We start from the raw sequence: 14,993 nt of genomic DNA, 5'->3' as shown, positions 1-14,993 counted from the left end.
CTCATCAATGGAAATTATCATGGTTTTGAGAGACTCATTGATATCATGCTTAGGAGGAGTAGATCTAAGTTTACGAGAATCAACATCAAGCGAAAGTCTATCAACGTTCCTAGCCAAATCATCAACTTTGAGCAATTTTTCTTCAAGCAAATTTGTCGTGGGAGGACTGACCCACGGACACCTATGGGACCGGCGGACCGAGCCCCTTTCGGTTCGGCGGGGGGCGGAGATCGCGCGAAGAGCAGATTGATGCGGAGCACACGAGCGGTTTACCCAGCTTCGGAGCTCTCCGGAGAGATAATACTCCTACTGCTGCATTTCTGATTTGTATTGTGTTCTTGCTCGGGAGCGCTAAATGCTACAGTACACACTAGCTGCTAACGAGACCGAGCGTGAGTATTTTCTGCCTTCGAACCCCCCTCTACGTTGCGCATGGGCCTCCTTTTATATGCTCAAGGGGTCACCGATAGGTGGCGACGTAGACAAGGGCAAAAATGGAAAAGAGTTGCGGTTGGTACAACTACTTGTAAAGTGTATCGTACCTAACCCTGACGGCAGGGGACAAAGGCATTAAATGCCCGTCTGCGTCGCCCAAACAGTGCAAACAGGGACCGTCAGGGACGCCACCGCTTGCCACGATGGCAATCTTGTCAGCGTCGCTTGCCACCTCGCACTGCTGGCTGCACAGCCTCTCGCCACGCGCACCTGGAAAGGTCCCAGGGCGACACGTTGGTGGATGTGCTGGAGCGCGGGTACAGAGTGGTAGCTTGCCGCGGCAAGCGCCTTGCCGCGGTTGTTGGCTTGTCACGTCCGGAAGCTTGTCGCTCACCGGGCCTTGCCGGGACGCGTGGCGCGTCGCGGCAAGTTCCTTGAGATGCCTCGGTTGGCCTTCCCGGCAAGCTCCTCTTGCCGGGGTCTTGTCTCCTTGGCTTGTACACTTTGTTCTTGAATGGCTCCAAAGGAACCACGGAGGACCTTGGCGGTCACCCGGCAAGCCCTTGCCACGGGGTGCTGCGACTGCCCGTGCACAAGTTCGGGATACTAGGGTACCCCTACTCTAGTACACCGACAAAATTATTAAAATTATTTTGAGAAATCATAAATTCTTTCACACTATTCCCTAAATCAGAGGGAATGTTATTAAAATTACCATAAGAATTATTGTAGGAATATCCATAATTACTAGAGGAATTACTAGGGAATGGTCTAGAATTAAAGTTTCCTCTATAAGTATTGTTTCCAAAACTATTCCTACCAACGAAACTCAAATCCATAGATTCATTATTATTCTCAATCAAAGTAGACAAAGGCATATCATTGGGATCAAAAGGAGCACTCTTAGTAGCAAATAATTTCACAAGTTCATCCATCTTTCCACTCAAAACATTGATTTCTTCTATAGCATGCACTTTTTTACTAGAAGATCTTTTGGTGTGCCACCGAGAATAATATGCCATAATATTATCAAGAAGTTTTGTAGCATCTCCTAACGTGATTTCCATAAATGTGCCTCCCGCGTCCGAGTCTAAAAGATTTCTAGAAGAAAAGTTCAAACCGGCATAAAATTTTTGTATGATCATCCATAAATTCAAACCATGAGTAGGGCAATTGCGAATCATAAATTTCATTCTTTCCCAAGATTGGGCAACATGCTTATGATCAAGTTGTTTAAAATTCATAATATCGTTCCTAAGAGTGATAATCTTAGCGGGAGGAAAATACTTAGAGATAAAAGCATCTTTGCACTTGTTCCAGGAATCAATACTATTTTTAGGCAAAGACAAAAACCAAACTTTAGCACGAGCTCTAAGTGAAAACGGAAATAACTTCAATTTAACAATATCATTATCTGTATCTTTCTTCTTTTGCATATCACACAAATCAACAAAGTTGTTTAAATGAGTAGTGGCATCTTCACTAGGAAGGCCGGCTAATTGATCTTTCATAACAAGATTCAACAAAGCAGTATTGATTTCACAAGACTCAACATCATTAAGAGGAGCAGTCGGAGTACTAAGGAAATCATTATTATTGGTATTGGAGAAATCACACAATTTGCTAGTATCTTGAGCAATGGCAACAAGTATTCCAACACAAAAGCAAACAGAAAAAGGCAAGCGAAAGAGAGAGAGAGAGAGAGAGAGAGAGAGAGAGAGAGAGAGATTGGGAAAGAGAGGGCAAATAAAACGGCAAGGGTGAAGTGGGGGAGAGCAAAACGAGCGGCAAATGACAAATAACATAAATGCGAGGAAGATGACTTTGTGATGGGTACTTGGTATGTCTTGACTTGAGCGAAGACCTCCCTGGCAACGGCGCCAGAAATCGTTCTTGCTACGTCTTGAGCTTGCGTTGGTTTTCCTTGAAGAGGAAAGGGTGATGCAGCAATAGTAGCATAAGTATTTCCCTCAGTTTTTGAGAACCAAGATATCAATCCAGTAGGAGGCTCCTCAAAAGTCCCACGCACCTACACAAACATACAAAGAACTCGCAACCAACTCAATAAAGGGGTTGTCAATCCCTTCATCGCCACTTGCGAAAGTGAGATCTCATAGAGATAATATGATAAGATAAATATATTTTTGGTATTTTATAATATAGATGCAAAAAGTAAAGAAGCAAATAAAAGTAGATTGAAAGCTTATATCATAAAAGATAGACCAGGGGGCCATAGTTTTCACTAGTGGCTTCTCTCAAGATAGCATAAGTATTACGGTGGGTGAACAAATTGCTGTCGAGCAATTGGTAGAAAAGCGAATAATTATGAGATTATCTAGGCATGATCAGGTATATAGGCATCATGTCCGCGACAAGTAGACCGACTCCTGCCTGCATCTACTACTATTACTCCACACATCGACCGCTATCCAACATGCATCTAGAGTATTAAGTTCATAAGAACAGAGTAACGCATTAAGAAAGATGACATGATGTAGAGTGATAAACTCAAGAAATATGATATAAACCCCATCTTTTTATCCTCGATGGAAACAATACAATACGTGCCTTGCAACCCTTTCTGTCACTGGGTAAGGACACCGTAAGATTGAACCCAAATCTAAGCACTTCTCCCATGGCAAGAAAGATCAATCTAGTAGGCCAAACCAAACTGATAATTCGAAGAGACTTGCAAAGATAACTCAATCATACATAAAAGAATTCAGAAGAGATTCAAATATTTCTCATAGATAAACTTGATCATAAATCCACAATTCATCGGATCTCGACGAACACACCGCAAAAACAGTTTACATCGAATAGATCTCCACAAGAGAGGGGGAGAACATTGTATTGAGATCCAAAAAGAGATAAGAAGCCATCTAGCTAATAACTATGGACCCGAAGGTCTGTGGTAAACTAATCACAACTCATCGGAGGGGCTACGGTCTTGATTTAGAAGCCCTCCATGGTCGATTCCCCCTCCGACGGAGCACCGGCAAAGGATCCAAGATGGGATCTCGCGGATACAGAAGGTTATGTCGGTGGAAATTGTTCTTCGTTGGCTCCCTGGATGTTTTCGGGGTACGTAGGTATATATAGGAGGAAGAAGTACGTCGGTGGCCGCTCGTGGGCCCAAGAGACAGGGGCACGCCCAGGAGGGGTGGGCGCGCCCTCCTATCTCCTGGCCGCCTTGATTGCTTCTTGACTTGCACTGCAAGTCCTCTGGATCACGTTCGTTCCAAAAACCACACTCCTGAAGGTTTCATTACGTTTGGACTCCGTTTGATATTCCTTTTCTTTGAAATACTGAAATAGGCAAAAAAACAGCAATACGGGCTGGGCCTCTGGTTAGTAGGTTAGTCCCATAAATGATATAAATGTGTAAAATAAAGCCCATAAACATCCAAAAGGGGTAATATAATAGCATGGAACAATAAAAAATTATAGATACGTTGAGACGTATCAGCATACAAGCCCAATTGGCAACAAAATGTTAACAAGACCACCACCCAAGTGAAGAATGACGTACCCAACTCAATGCAAGAGGATCGTCTTCGCAGCAATTCTTGTTACAGTTGTGGGAAAACCGGATATTATGCCAAACAGTGTTCCAAGAACAACCGGAAAAATGCTATATTTAGGCCACAAGTCCATTATATGGAGGCATGCCCGAACCAACACGACATCACGGGATACGTTCATCACATCTCCGCCGATGAAGTCCAAGAGAACCCCGAAGTCGTCATTGGTATGTTCTGTGTTAATAACATACCTGCAGTGATTTAATTTGGGGACATTTACATCTATGCCCCTAATTTGCGCCCACTCTCAGATTTACCCCTAATTTCAAAGCCTGCTCAAATTTGCCCCTCCGCCGTTAGGTGCACTTTCAGAAATGCCCTTCTATGCCGTTACCGTCCGGTCAAAGTAGGTCAAAGCCGGTCAAAGGGCATTGACCATCCTGAAAAAATAGCAATAAAAATCTAAAAAATCTGAAAATTTGTGAGATCAAAGATACTCAGGTTCGCAAGGTGCGTGCAAATTTTTGTGCTGTTTGGGCATTCCAGGAACTCGTGTCAAAGGAAAAACAATAAATATGTAAGCCTGTGAACAGTAAATTCAAAAAAATAGCAAGAAAATTCAAAAAAAATATGAAAATTTTTGGCATCAAAGAGGCTATGGTCTACAAGATGCGTGCAAATTTTTGTTGTGTTTGGACATTGGAGGGGCTTGTGGAGAAAAAACAAATTTGGCTCGGGAAAAAACTTAGGAAAAAATGACTATTTTGGTTTTTCTTGCTAGAGCTCCTCGCATGTCATTTGATCACGAAAACTTGCAAGCACCTTGTGCACCCAAGCCTCTTTGATGTCAAAAAATTTCATATTTTTTTGAATTTTCTTGCTATTTTATTTCAAATTTATTGTTCACAAGCATGCATATTAACTGTTTTTCCTCGCCACGAGCTCCTGGGATGTCCAAATAGCATGAAAATTTGCATGAACCTTGCGCACATGAGTATCTTCGATCTCACAAAATTTTAGATTTTTTTAAATTTTTTTGCTATTTTTTTCAGGATGGCCAAAGTTGTTTGACCGGACGGTAACGGCGCAGAAGGGCATTTCTGTAAGGGCACCTAACGGCGGAGGGGCAAATTTGAGCAGGCTTTCGAATTAGGGGTATATCTAATTAGGTGGTTCGAGTTAGGGACAGAAATGCAAATGGCCCTTTTATTTGACTCTGGGGCTTCCCACTCTTTTATTTCTCGGAGTTTTGTTGCCCAAAACAAATTTCCTTGTTTTCTTTTGGGCAAGAATATGCTGGTATAAACCCCGGGATATCTAATCAGAAGCAATCTAGTCTTCCGCAACCTGGAAGTCAATATCAACATAGTCTGTTTTCAAACTTCTTTGATACTTATCGAGTCTGATAAGTTGGATGTTATCTTGGGTATGAATTGGCCGACCCAGTATCAAGTGTGCATAAATTGTGCGACCCGAGAAGTCACTTTGACAAGCCAAGAAGGACAGACTACAAAATTTTATGCTCGCAGAAGCATACCTAGGGAGTCCTGGACTAGGGGGTGTCCGGATAGCCGGACTATCATTATTGGCCGGACTCCAAGACTATGAAGATACAAGATTGAAGACTTCGTCCCGTGTCCGGATGGGACTTTCCTTGGCGTGGAAGGCAAGCTTGGCGATACGGATATGTAGATCTCCTACCATTGTAACCGACTCTGTGTAACCCTAGCCCTCCCCGGTGTCTATATAAACCGGAGGGTTTTAGTCCGTAGAGGAACAACCATTACAACAATCATACCATAGGCTAGCTTCTAGGGTTTAGCCTCCTTGATCTCGTGGTAGATCTAGTCTTGTACTACCCATATCATCAATATCAATCAAGCAGGAGTAGGGTTTTACCTCCATCGAGAGGGCCCGAACCTGGGTAAAAACATCGTGTCCCTTGTCTCCTGTTACCATCCGCCTAGACGCACAGTTCGGGACCCCCTACCCGAGATCCGCCGGTTTTGACACCGACATTGGTGCTTTCATTGAGAGTTCCTCTGTGTCGTCACCGATAGGCTTGATGGCTTCTTCAATCAACAACAACGCAGTCCAGGGTGAGACTTTTCTCCCTAGACAGATCTTCGTATTCGGCGGCTTTGCACTGCGGGCCAATTCGCTTGGCCGTCTGGAGCAGATCGAAAACTACGCCCCTGGCCATCAGGTCAGGTTTGGAAGCCTAAACTTCACGACTGACATCCGCGGAGACTTGATCTTCGATGGATTCGAGCCACAGCCGAGCGCGCCGCACTGTCACGATGGGCATGATTTAGCTCTGCCACCGAACAGTACCCTGGAGGCCGCACATGAGTCCGCTCTAACCCATAGTTCGGAGCCGACCGCGCAGATCGAGGACAGGTGGCTGGACACCGCCTCGGGGGCTGCAACTTCTATGGCGATGGAGCCGAATACTGACCTTGTCCCTTGCAAAGCTCGTGACTCCGAGGTGCCGGACTACTCGCCGGACTCCGAACCTCCCGCGCCCCTGCCAATCGAATCTGATGGGGCACCGATCATGGAGTTCACCGCTGCGGACATCTTTCAGCACTCACCCTTTGGCGACATCCTGAATTCGCTAAAGTATCTCTCGTTATCAGGAGAGCCCTGGCCGGACTGCGGTCAGGATGGTTGGGATGCGGACGACGAAGAAATTCAAAGCCCACCCACCACCCACTTTGTAGCCACTGTCGACGATCTAACCGACATGCTAGACTACGACTCCGAAGACATCGACGGTATGGACGACGATGCCGGAGACGACCAAGAACCAGCGCCTACGGGGCACAGGAAGACCACCTCGTCATACGACATATACATGGTGGACATCCCAAAGGATGGGAACGGCGAAGAAGCAGCGGAGGCAGATTCCTCTAAGAAACAGCCCAAGCGCCGACGTCAGCGGCGCCGCTCTAAATCCCGCCACAGCAAGAATGGAGATTCCGGCACCGGAGATAATAACACCCCAGAGAGTGCCGAAGACAACCCCCTCCAGCAAGATTCAGCACAGGAGGACGGAGAAGCCAGCCCTCAGAGAGAGCGGCAGACGAGGAGGTAGAGGATGATAATTACATGCCTCCCTCCGGAGACGAGGCAAGCCTCAACGACGACGAATTCGTCGTGCCCGAGGATCCCGTCGAACAAGAGCGTTTTAAACGCAGGCTAATGGCCACGGCGAACAGCCTAAAGAAAAAGCAGCAACAGCTTCGAGCTGATCAAGACCTGTTGGCCGACAGATGGACCGAGGTCCTCGCGGCCGAAGAGCATGAACTCGAACGCCCCTCCAAAAGCTACCCAAAACGCAAGTTGCTCCCCCGATTAGAGGAGGAGGCATATAAACCTTCATCACCAGCGCACAATACGGCAGACCGACCACCTCGTGGCCGCGACAGAGAGGCATCTAGGCCCTCCACCAGAACCGTACCCCGGCACCGCTCGAAAAGCGCGAAGCCACGGGGGAATGCGCCGGACTTGCGAGACATATTGGAGGACAAGGCAAAACAATCAAGATCTATCTACGGATCACGTGGGCGCCCCACGATCCACGACGACTACCGTCGCGCCGGATACAGCAACTCCGGCCGGGCCGAACACAGTAGACAAAGCTCTCTTGAGCTACGTCGTGATATTGCCCAGTATAGAGGCGCCGCACACCCACTATGCTTCACAGATGAAGTAATGGATCATCAAATCCCTGAAGGGTTTAAACCCGTGAACATTGAATCCTACGATGGCACAATAGACCCCGCGGTTTGGATCGAAGATTATCTCCTTCATATCCATATGGCCCGCGGTGACGATCTCCACGCCATCAAGTATCTCCCACTCAAGCTTAAAGGACCAGCTCGGCATTGGCTTAACAGCTTGCCAGCAGAGTCAATTGGGTGTTGGGAGGACCTGGAAGCCGCATTTCTCGACAACTTCCAGGGCACATATGTGCGACCACCAGACGCCGATGACCTAAGCCACATAATTCAGCAGCCAGACGAATCGGCCAGACAGTTCTGGACACGGTTCTTAACAAAGAAAAATCAAATCGTCGACTGTCCGGATGCAGAGGCCCTCGCAGCCTTCAAACATAACATCCGCGACGAGTGGCTGGCCCGGCACCTAGGACAGGAAAAGCCGAAATCCATGGCAGCCCTCACATCACTCATGACCCGCTTCTGTGCGGGGGAGGACAGCTGGCTAGCCCGCAGTAACAACCTCAGCAAAAATTCTGGCAGTCCGGACAACAAGGACCGCAATGGCAGGTCGCGTCGTAACAAAAACAAACGCCGCGTTAACGGCGATAACACTGAGGATACGACAGTCAACGCCGGATTCAGAGGCTCTAAACCCGGTCAGCGGAAAAAGCCATTTAAAAGAACTACTCCGGGTCCGTCCAATTTGGACCGAATACTCGACCGCTCTTGCCAGATACATGGCACCCCCGAAAAGCCAGCTAATCACACCAACAGGGATTGTTGGGTATTCAAGCAGGCAGGCAAGTTAATTGCCGAAAACAATGACAAGGGGCTGCATAGCGATGACGAGGAAGAGACCCGGCCGCCGAACAGTAGAGGACAGAAGGGTTTTCCCCCACAAGTGCGGACGGTAAACATGATATACGCAACCCACATACCCAAGAGGGAGCGGAAGCGTGCACTTAGGGACGTATATGCGATGGAGCCAGTCGCCCCGAAGTTCAATCCATGGTCCTCTTGACGATCACTTTCGATCGAAGGGACCACCCCACCAGTATCCGCCATGGCGGATTCGCCGCATTGGTTTTAGACCCAATCGTCGATGGATTTCACCTCACTAGAGTCCTAATTGACGGCGGCAGCAGCCTGAACCTGCTTTATCAGGATACAGTGCGCAAGATGGGCATAGACCCCTCAAGGATTAAACCTACAAAGACGACCTTCAAAGGCGTCATACCAGGTGTAGAGGCCAATTGTACAGGCTCAGTCACACTGGAAGTGGTCTTCGGATCCCCGGATAATTTCCGAAGCGAGGAGTTAATCTTCGACATAGTCCCGTTCCGCAGTGGCTATCACGCTCTGCTCGGACGAACCGCGTTTGCAAAGTTCAACGCGGTGCCGCATTATGCATACCTTAAGCTCAAGATGCCAGGCCCTCGTGGAGTCATCACGGTCAACGGAAACACTGAATGCTCCCTCCGAACGGAGGAACACACAGCGGCTCTCGCGGCAGAAGTACAGAGCAGCCTCTTAAGGCAATTTTTGAGTCCGGCCGTTAAACGACCAGACATGGCCAAACGCGCCCAGAGTAACATACATCAAGATCACCTGGCACGTTCCGAGCACGCGTAGCAATGCGGCCCCAACCCTAGCCCCTGCATGATTGCAAGACTAGCCCTTCGCGTACATCATTACGCTCTCGAGATACCATGGGCATAGGGGGAGGGGCACGACCACGACAGGCCCAGAGTGCGGCTCAACCACACCAGGGGCTCCCAAGTGTGTCGCTTTTTTTTCTTTTTATTATCCGCAAGACTCCGTTCACCAGAGGCCCTGTCCGGCACTGGATCGGCCGAACTCACGATGCAACAGCCAGGGAAGGATGAAGGCTACGACGAATACTCAGGTGGTCTCCATTATGAGCATTAAATCTGTTTAATACACCATTCCACAGCCTACCCCTGGAGGGAGACATTTCTAATAGTCCAAGCCCTTGCTTACCGCACTATTTGTATCGTTCTGCACTCATGGCAGAGTTCCTTGAATAAACAATGCATCACTTTTCGCTTATAATTGCATTCCTTTCTTACATATATGTTCATTTATGACGTTTTGCATCCGTACACTTTGGTACGGCCGAATACACCAGGGGCTTATGTTCCCTGCATTATGGTGTGATAAGTCCGAACACTTTCACAAGTGCGGCACCCCGAACTTATAGCACTATATGCATCGGCTCCGAATCATGTCTTGGTCAATAGTTGGGTTTGCCCGGCTCCCATGTTTTGGTACCTTACATTTCGTTCTATCGGCTAAGGTAGCACTGGGAGAACCACTGCAATTGCGCCCCGGTTGAGCTGGGCGAGCGCCTCAGTGGAGAAAGCTAAAACTGACCGTCATGATAAGGCGAGAGCTGGTCGCTGTTCGAGAGGTTCTTTCGAGTCCCTAAAGACTTATGCCGCTTAGAGCGAGGAACCAGCTTTGCCCGGCCCAGGCATGGATAGCGCCCCGAACTTGGTCTTCTGAACACTAGGGGCTTCGCCGAAATTTAAAATTATAGAATCCTATGGCTAAGTGAGAGTGTTCAAGCATTATAAGTCCGGTTGCCTTGTTCGTCGTGTTGAGCGCCTCCCTAGATGGACCCAAAAATGGGAAGAAGAGCGTTCAAGTTTATCCCGAACACCTCAGCACTCGTGGCATGGGGGCTGAAGCCGACGACTTGCCATCTCTCCGATTTGATAAACGGCCGCACAGAAGGTAATATTTTAAATTAATAAGCGTTGCTTAGCGCATATGAACAAAGTTTTTAGCGCACAGACATTGCGAGTCTACTCAAATATTACATCTTTGGAGCACTCATCCACAATCTTGCGGGCACCCTTCAGGACACTCTTATAATACATTTCGGGTGTGCGATACTCCTTGCCCACCGGCGGCGCGTCCGTCAGAAGCTTCTCAGCATCCAGCCTGCCCCAGTGCACCTTTGCGCGGGCAAGGGCCCGACGGGCACCTTCAATGCAGGCGGAGCGCTTGATGACTTCCACCCAGGGACACGCATCCACCAGCCGCCGCACCAGGCCGAAGTAGCTCCCAGGCATGGCCTCTTCAGGCCACAGCCGGACTATGAGGCCCTTCATGGCCTGCTCGGCTACCTTGTGGAGCTCGACCAGCTGCTTCAGCTGGTCGCTAAGGGGCGCCGGATGTCCGGCCTCAGCCTGAGACTAGAAGACCTTCTATGTTGAGCTCCCCTCCTCGGCCCGGTAGAATGCGGCAGCATCGGACACGCTGCGAGGAAGATCTGCAAACGCTCCTGGAGAGCTCCGAATTCGGGTAAGTAACAGGTAATTCACATCCACATGCTTGCTTTGCATGAAAAATGCCTTACCCGCCGCTATTTTCTTCACCGCCTCAATCTCTTGGAGGGCCTTATGGGCCTCGGCCTTAGCGGCTTTGGCACTCTCAAGAGCCGAGGAAAGCTCGGACTCTTGAGTCTTTGAGTCGCGCTCCAAACTCTCATGCTTTTTCATGAGAGCCTGGAGCTCTTGCTGCACCTCCGCCACCCGCGCCTCCTGCTTCTCTCGCTCCGCTCGTTCCGCGGCCGCATTACGCTCGGCCGCGGACACGGCCTCCTTCAGGGTCGCCACCTCGTTCGTGGCCCCTGCAGTGCCCACGTTATCCTTGTTATTTCTCTTGCAACCAAAATCCTTTTCTGTAAGGTTCAAATTTAATACGGTGTTACTCACCTTTTTTGTCCTCGAGCTGCTTCTTGGCAAGGCCGAGCTCATTCTTGGACCGCTCGAGGTCCTGCTTCAAAGCATCGACCTCCGCAGTCAGTGCGGCAGAGGTCAGCAGCGCAGCCTGCAATCCCATATTGACATAATTTTTAGAACTCCTGCGTATATCTTTTTTAGATCCTCAGTCCGGCTTTTCTTTTCGAACACTGAACCGAGCATCAGGGGCTACTGTCTATGCGGTATTACATTACATATTTTAAAATTTCTTACCTCAAAGCCTGTTAGAAGGCTGCTACAGGCTTCGGTTAGCCCGCTCTTGGCAAGCTGAACCTTCTGAATGACCGCACTCATGATAGTGCGGTGTTCTTCCTCGATGGAAGCGCCGTTGAGCGCCTCCAACAAGTTGTCCGGCGCCTCCGGTTGGACGGAGGCCGCCGGTGTCACGGTCTTGCCCTTCTTACGAAGGGGCCGCCTGCCGGACTCCGGAACCACTGCGGGTTCCGGTGTGGAGTCCGGTGCGATGTCCGGCAGGTTGCCCTATGGCACCTCTGGAGCCTCCCCCACCTGGCGGGTCCCCTCCTGGGATCCCACCTCGGCGTCCTCAGCATCACGAGGGGTGGAGGCGGTCAAAATGGAATCCACATCCGACGGAGCCAAGGACCCGCTTGAAGAAGCGGAAAAATCATCCTCGGCCGGACTACAGGTTGTATGCGGCATTAGAAGGACACTATGTGGCAAAAAAGAGAAATTATAAATCATTCAGGAATCCGGATACTTACGATCTTGCTGGGGGCTTGGCCCTTGAGGGCCACCCCTCGTCGCCGTCGTCGGTGTTGGCAGAGCTGTCCGGAGGAAGGGTCCTTCCCCTCTTGGACCCTTCGGCCTCCCTCGTTGGGGAAGCCTTCCTCTTCTTCTCTCCCCCCTCCTGGGGAGAGTCCTCTTTCTCCTCCTCGTCTTCGGGGGAGGAGTCCGCCTCGGAGCCATCGGACGATGAGTCCGATACCACCTGGCGCCGGGAACTCCTTCGGGTTCCCGTGGCCTTCTTCTTGGCCTTCCTCTCCGGCACCACGTAAAGGGCCGGAACCAGCAGCCCCGTCAAACGGGTGTCCGCTGGGTCTTCAGGAAGGGGAGCCGGACAGTTAACTTGTCCGGACGTCCTCTGCCAGTCCTGTTAAAGGCATTGGGAGTTTTAGATCCCACATAGAGTCAAACTATGAAAGAAATAAGTGTCCCGTAAAGGATAACAAAGCTTACCTCGCCGGCCGGGCGCTTGGTGCTGAATCCGCGATCTTCAGTTGTGGATGTGGGGGCTTCTCCGCCCTTGAACAGCACCCTCCAGGCAGCTTCGTACGTCGTGTCAAAGAGCCCGCTCAGGGTCCGGTGCTGTGCCAAATCAAACTCCCACAAATTGAAGGCCCGTTGCTGGCAGGGGAGAATCCGGCGGACGAGCATGACCTGGATCACGTTGACAAGCTTAAGCTTCTTGTTCACCAGGGTCTGGAGACAGGACTGGAGTCCTGTCAGCTCCTCCGAACTACCCCATAGCAAGCCCTTCTCTTTTCAGGAGGTGAGCTGCATGGGGATACCAGATCTGAACTTGGGGGCCGCTGCCCATTTAGGGTCACGCGGCTCGGTGATGTAGAACCACCCCGATTGCCACCCTTTGACGGACTCCACGAAGGCACCCTCGAGCCAGATAACATTGGGAATTTTTCCCACCATGGCGCCTCCGCACTCCGCTTGGACGCCCTTCACCACCTTCGGCTTGACATTGAAGGTTTTTAGCCACAAGCCGAAGTGGGGCTGGATACAGAGGAAGGCCTCGCACACGATGATAAACGCCAAGATGTTGAGGATGAAGTTTCGCGCCAGATCGTGGAAGTCCAGGCCGTAGTAGTACATGAGCCCCGGACGAAGGGATGAAGTGGGAAGCCCAGTCCGCGGAGGAAGTGGGGAAGAAATACGACCCTCTCATGAGGCCTGGGGGTGGGGATGAGCTGCCCCTCGTCGGGCAGCCGGTGCGCGATGTCGCTGGATAGGTATCCGGCGCCGCGCAGCTTCCCGATGTGCCCCTCCGTAACGGAGGAGGCCATCCACTTGCCTCCCGCTCCGGATATGGCTGGAGAAGGATGAGACGAGATGTGCGGACTTGGGCGCTGGAGCTCGAGTGCACGGAGATGGATAAGCAAAGGAGGAAGAAGGTGTAGGTAAAAAAGGCGGATCCTTATCCCCTTATATATGGGCGGACGAAGACTATGCGTCCCCACCGGCCTGGTAAAACTCGCTTATCTCCCAAGCGACACAATCAATGGCGCGGTTGGTTTACCCACGTCCGTATTGATGGGAATCCCGGAATAAGGGGAACACGATCTCTGCTTCGACAAGACGTGCCAAGGAAACCGCTTCGCTAAACGCGCTGAGGTGGTATAATAAAAACGATTCAAGTAAAGGCTTGGTAGTGGTGTGACGTCATGCCACAAAATATGTCAGCAGATTGAACTTGTGTACATATTATTCTCTCTACGGTGGTATGTGGAATTTATTTTGCAGAGCCGGACACTATCCTGGTGTTCACAATCTTCTATGAATTATTCGGAGGAGGAACCCGCCTTGCAATGCCGAACAATATGCACGCCGGACTCATCGTCATTGAAGCCTGGTTCAGGGGCTACTGAGGGAGTCCTGGACTAGGGGGTGTCCGGATAGCTGGACTATCATTATCGGCCGGACTCCAAGACTATGAAGATACAAGATTGAAGACTTCGTCCCATGTCCGGATGGGACTTTCCTTGGCGTGGAAGGCAAGCTTGGCGATACGGATATGTAGATATCCTACCATTGTAACCGACTCTGTGTAACCCTAGCCCTCCATAGTGTCTATATAAACCGGAGGGTTTTAGTCCGTAGAGGAACAACCATTACAACAATCATACCATAGGCTAGCTTCTAGGGTTTAGCCTCCTTGATGTTGTGGTAGATCTACTCATGTACTACCCATATCATCAATATCAATCAAGCAGGAGTAGGGTTTTACCTCCATCGAGAGGGCCCGAACCTGGGTAAAAACATCGTGTCCCTTGTCTCCTGTTACCATCCGCCTAGACGCACAGTTCGGGACCCCCTACCCGAGATCCGCCGGTTTTGACACCGACACATACCCTCAAAGGAAATGGTCTTCACAGCAGTGGCTGAATTGGAATTAATTTCGATGGTCAGCGAGTTTCCTGATGTATTTCCAGAAGAACTGCCAGGCATGCCACCTGATCGAGAGCTTGAGTTTGCAATAGATCTTGTGCCCGGGACCACACCAATACACAAGAAGTATTACCGAATGCCTTCATCAGAATTAGTGGAGCTAAAGAAATAGCTTGATGAAAAGCTCCAGAAAGGATCTATCCGTCCAGCTCTTCACCATGGGGATCACCTGCTATCTTCATGGACAAGAAAGATGGTAGCCTCCGCATGTGTGTGGATTACCTTCAGCTAAATGATGTCACAATCAAAAACAAATATCCACTGCCAAGGATTGATGACTTGTTTGATCAGCTCAGTGGGGCCAAGGTATTCTCCAAGAT

This window comes from Triticum aestivum, chromosome 6B (genome assembly GCF_018294505.1).
Source record: "Triticum aestivum cultivar Chinese Spring chromosome 6B, IWGSC CS RefSeq v2.1, whole genome shotgun sequence".
NCBI lineage: Eukaryota > Viridiplantae > Streptophyta > Magnoliopsida > Poales > Poaceae > Triticum > Triticum aestivum.
The sequence above is the reverse complement of the archived record's forward strand: the minus strand, read 5'-3'. Positions refer to the sequence as shown.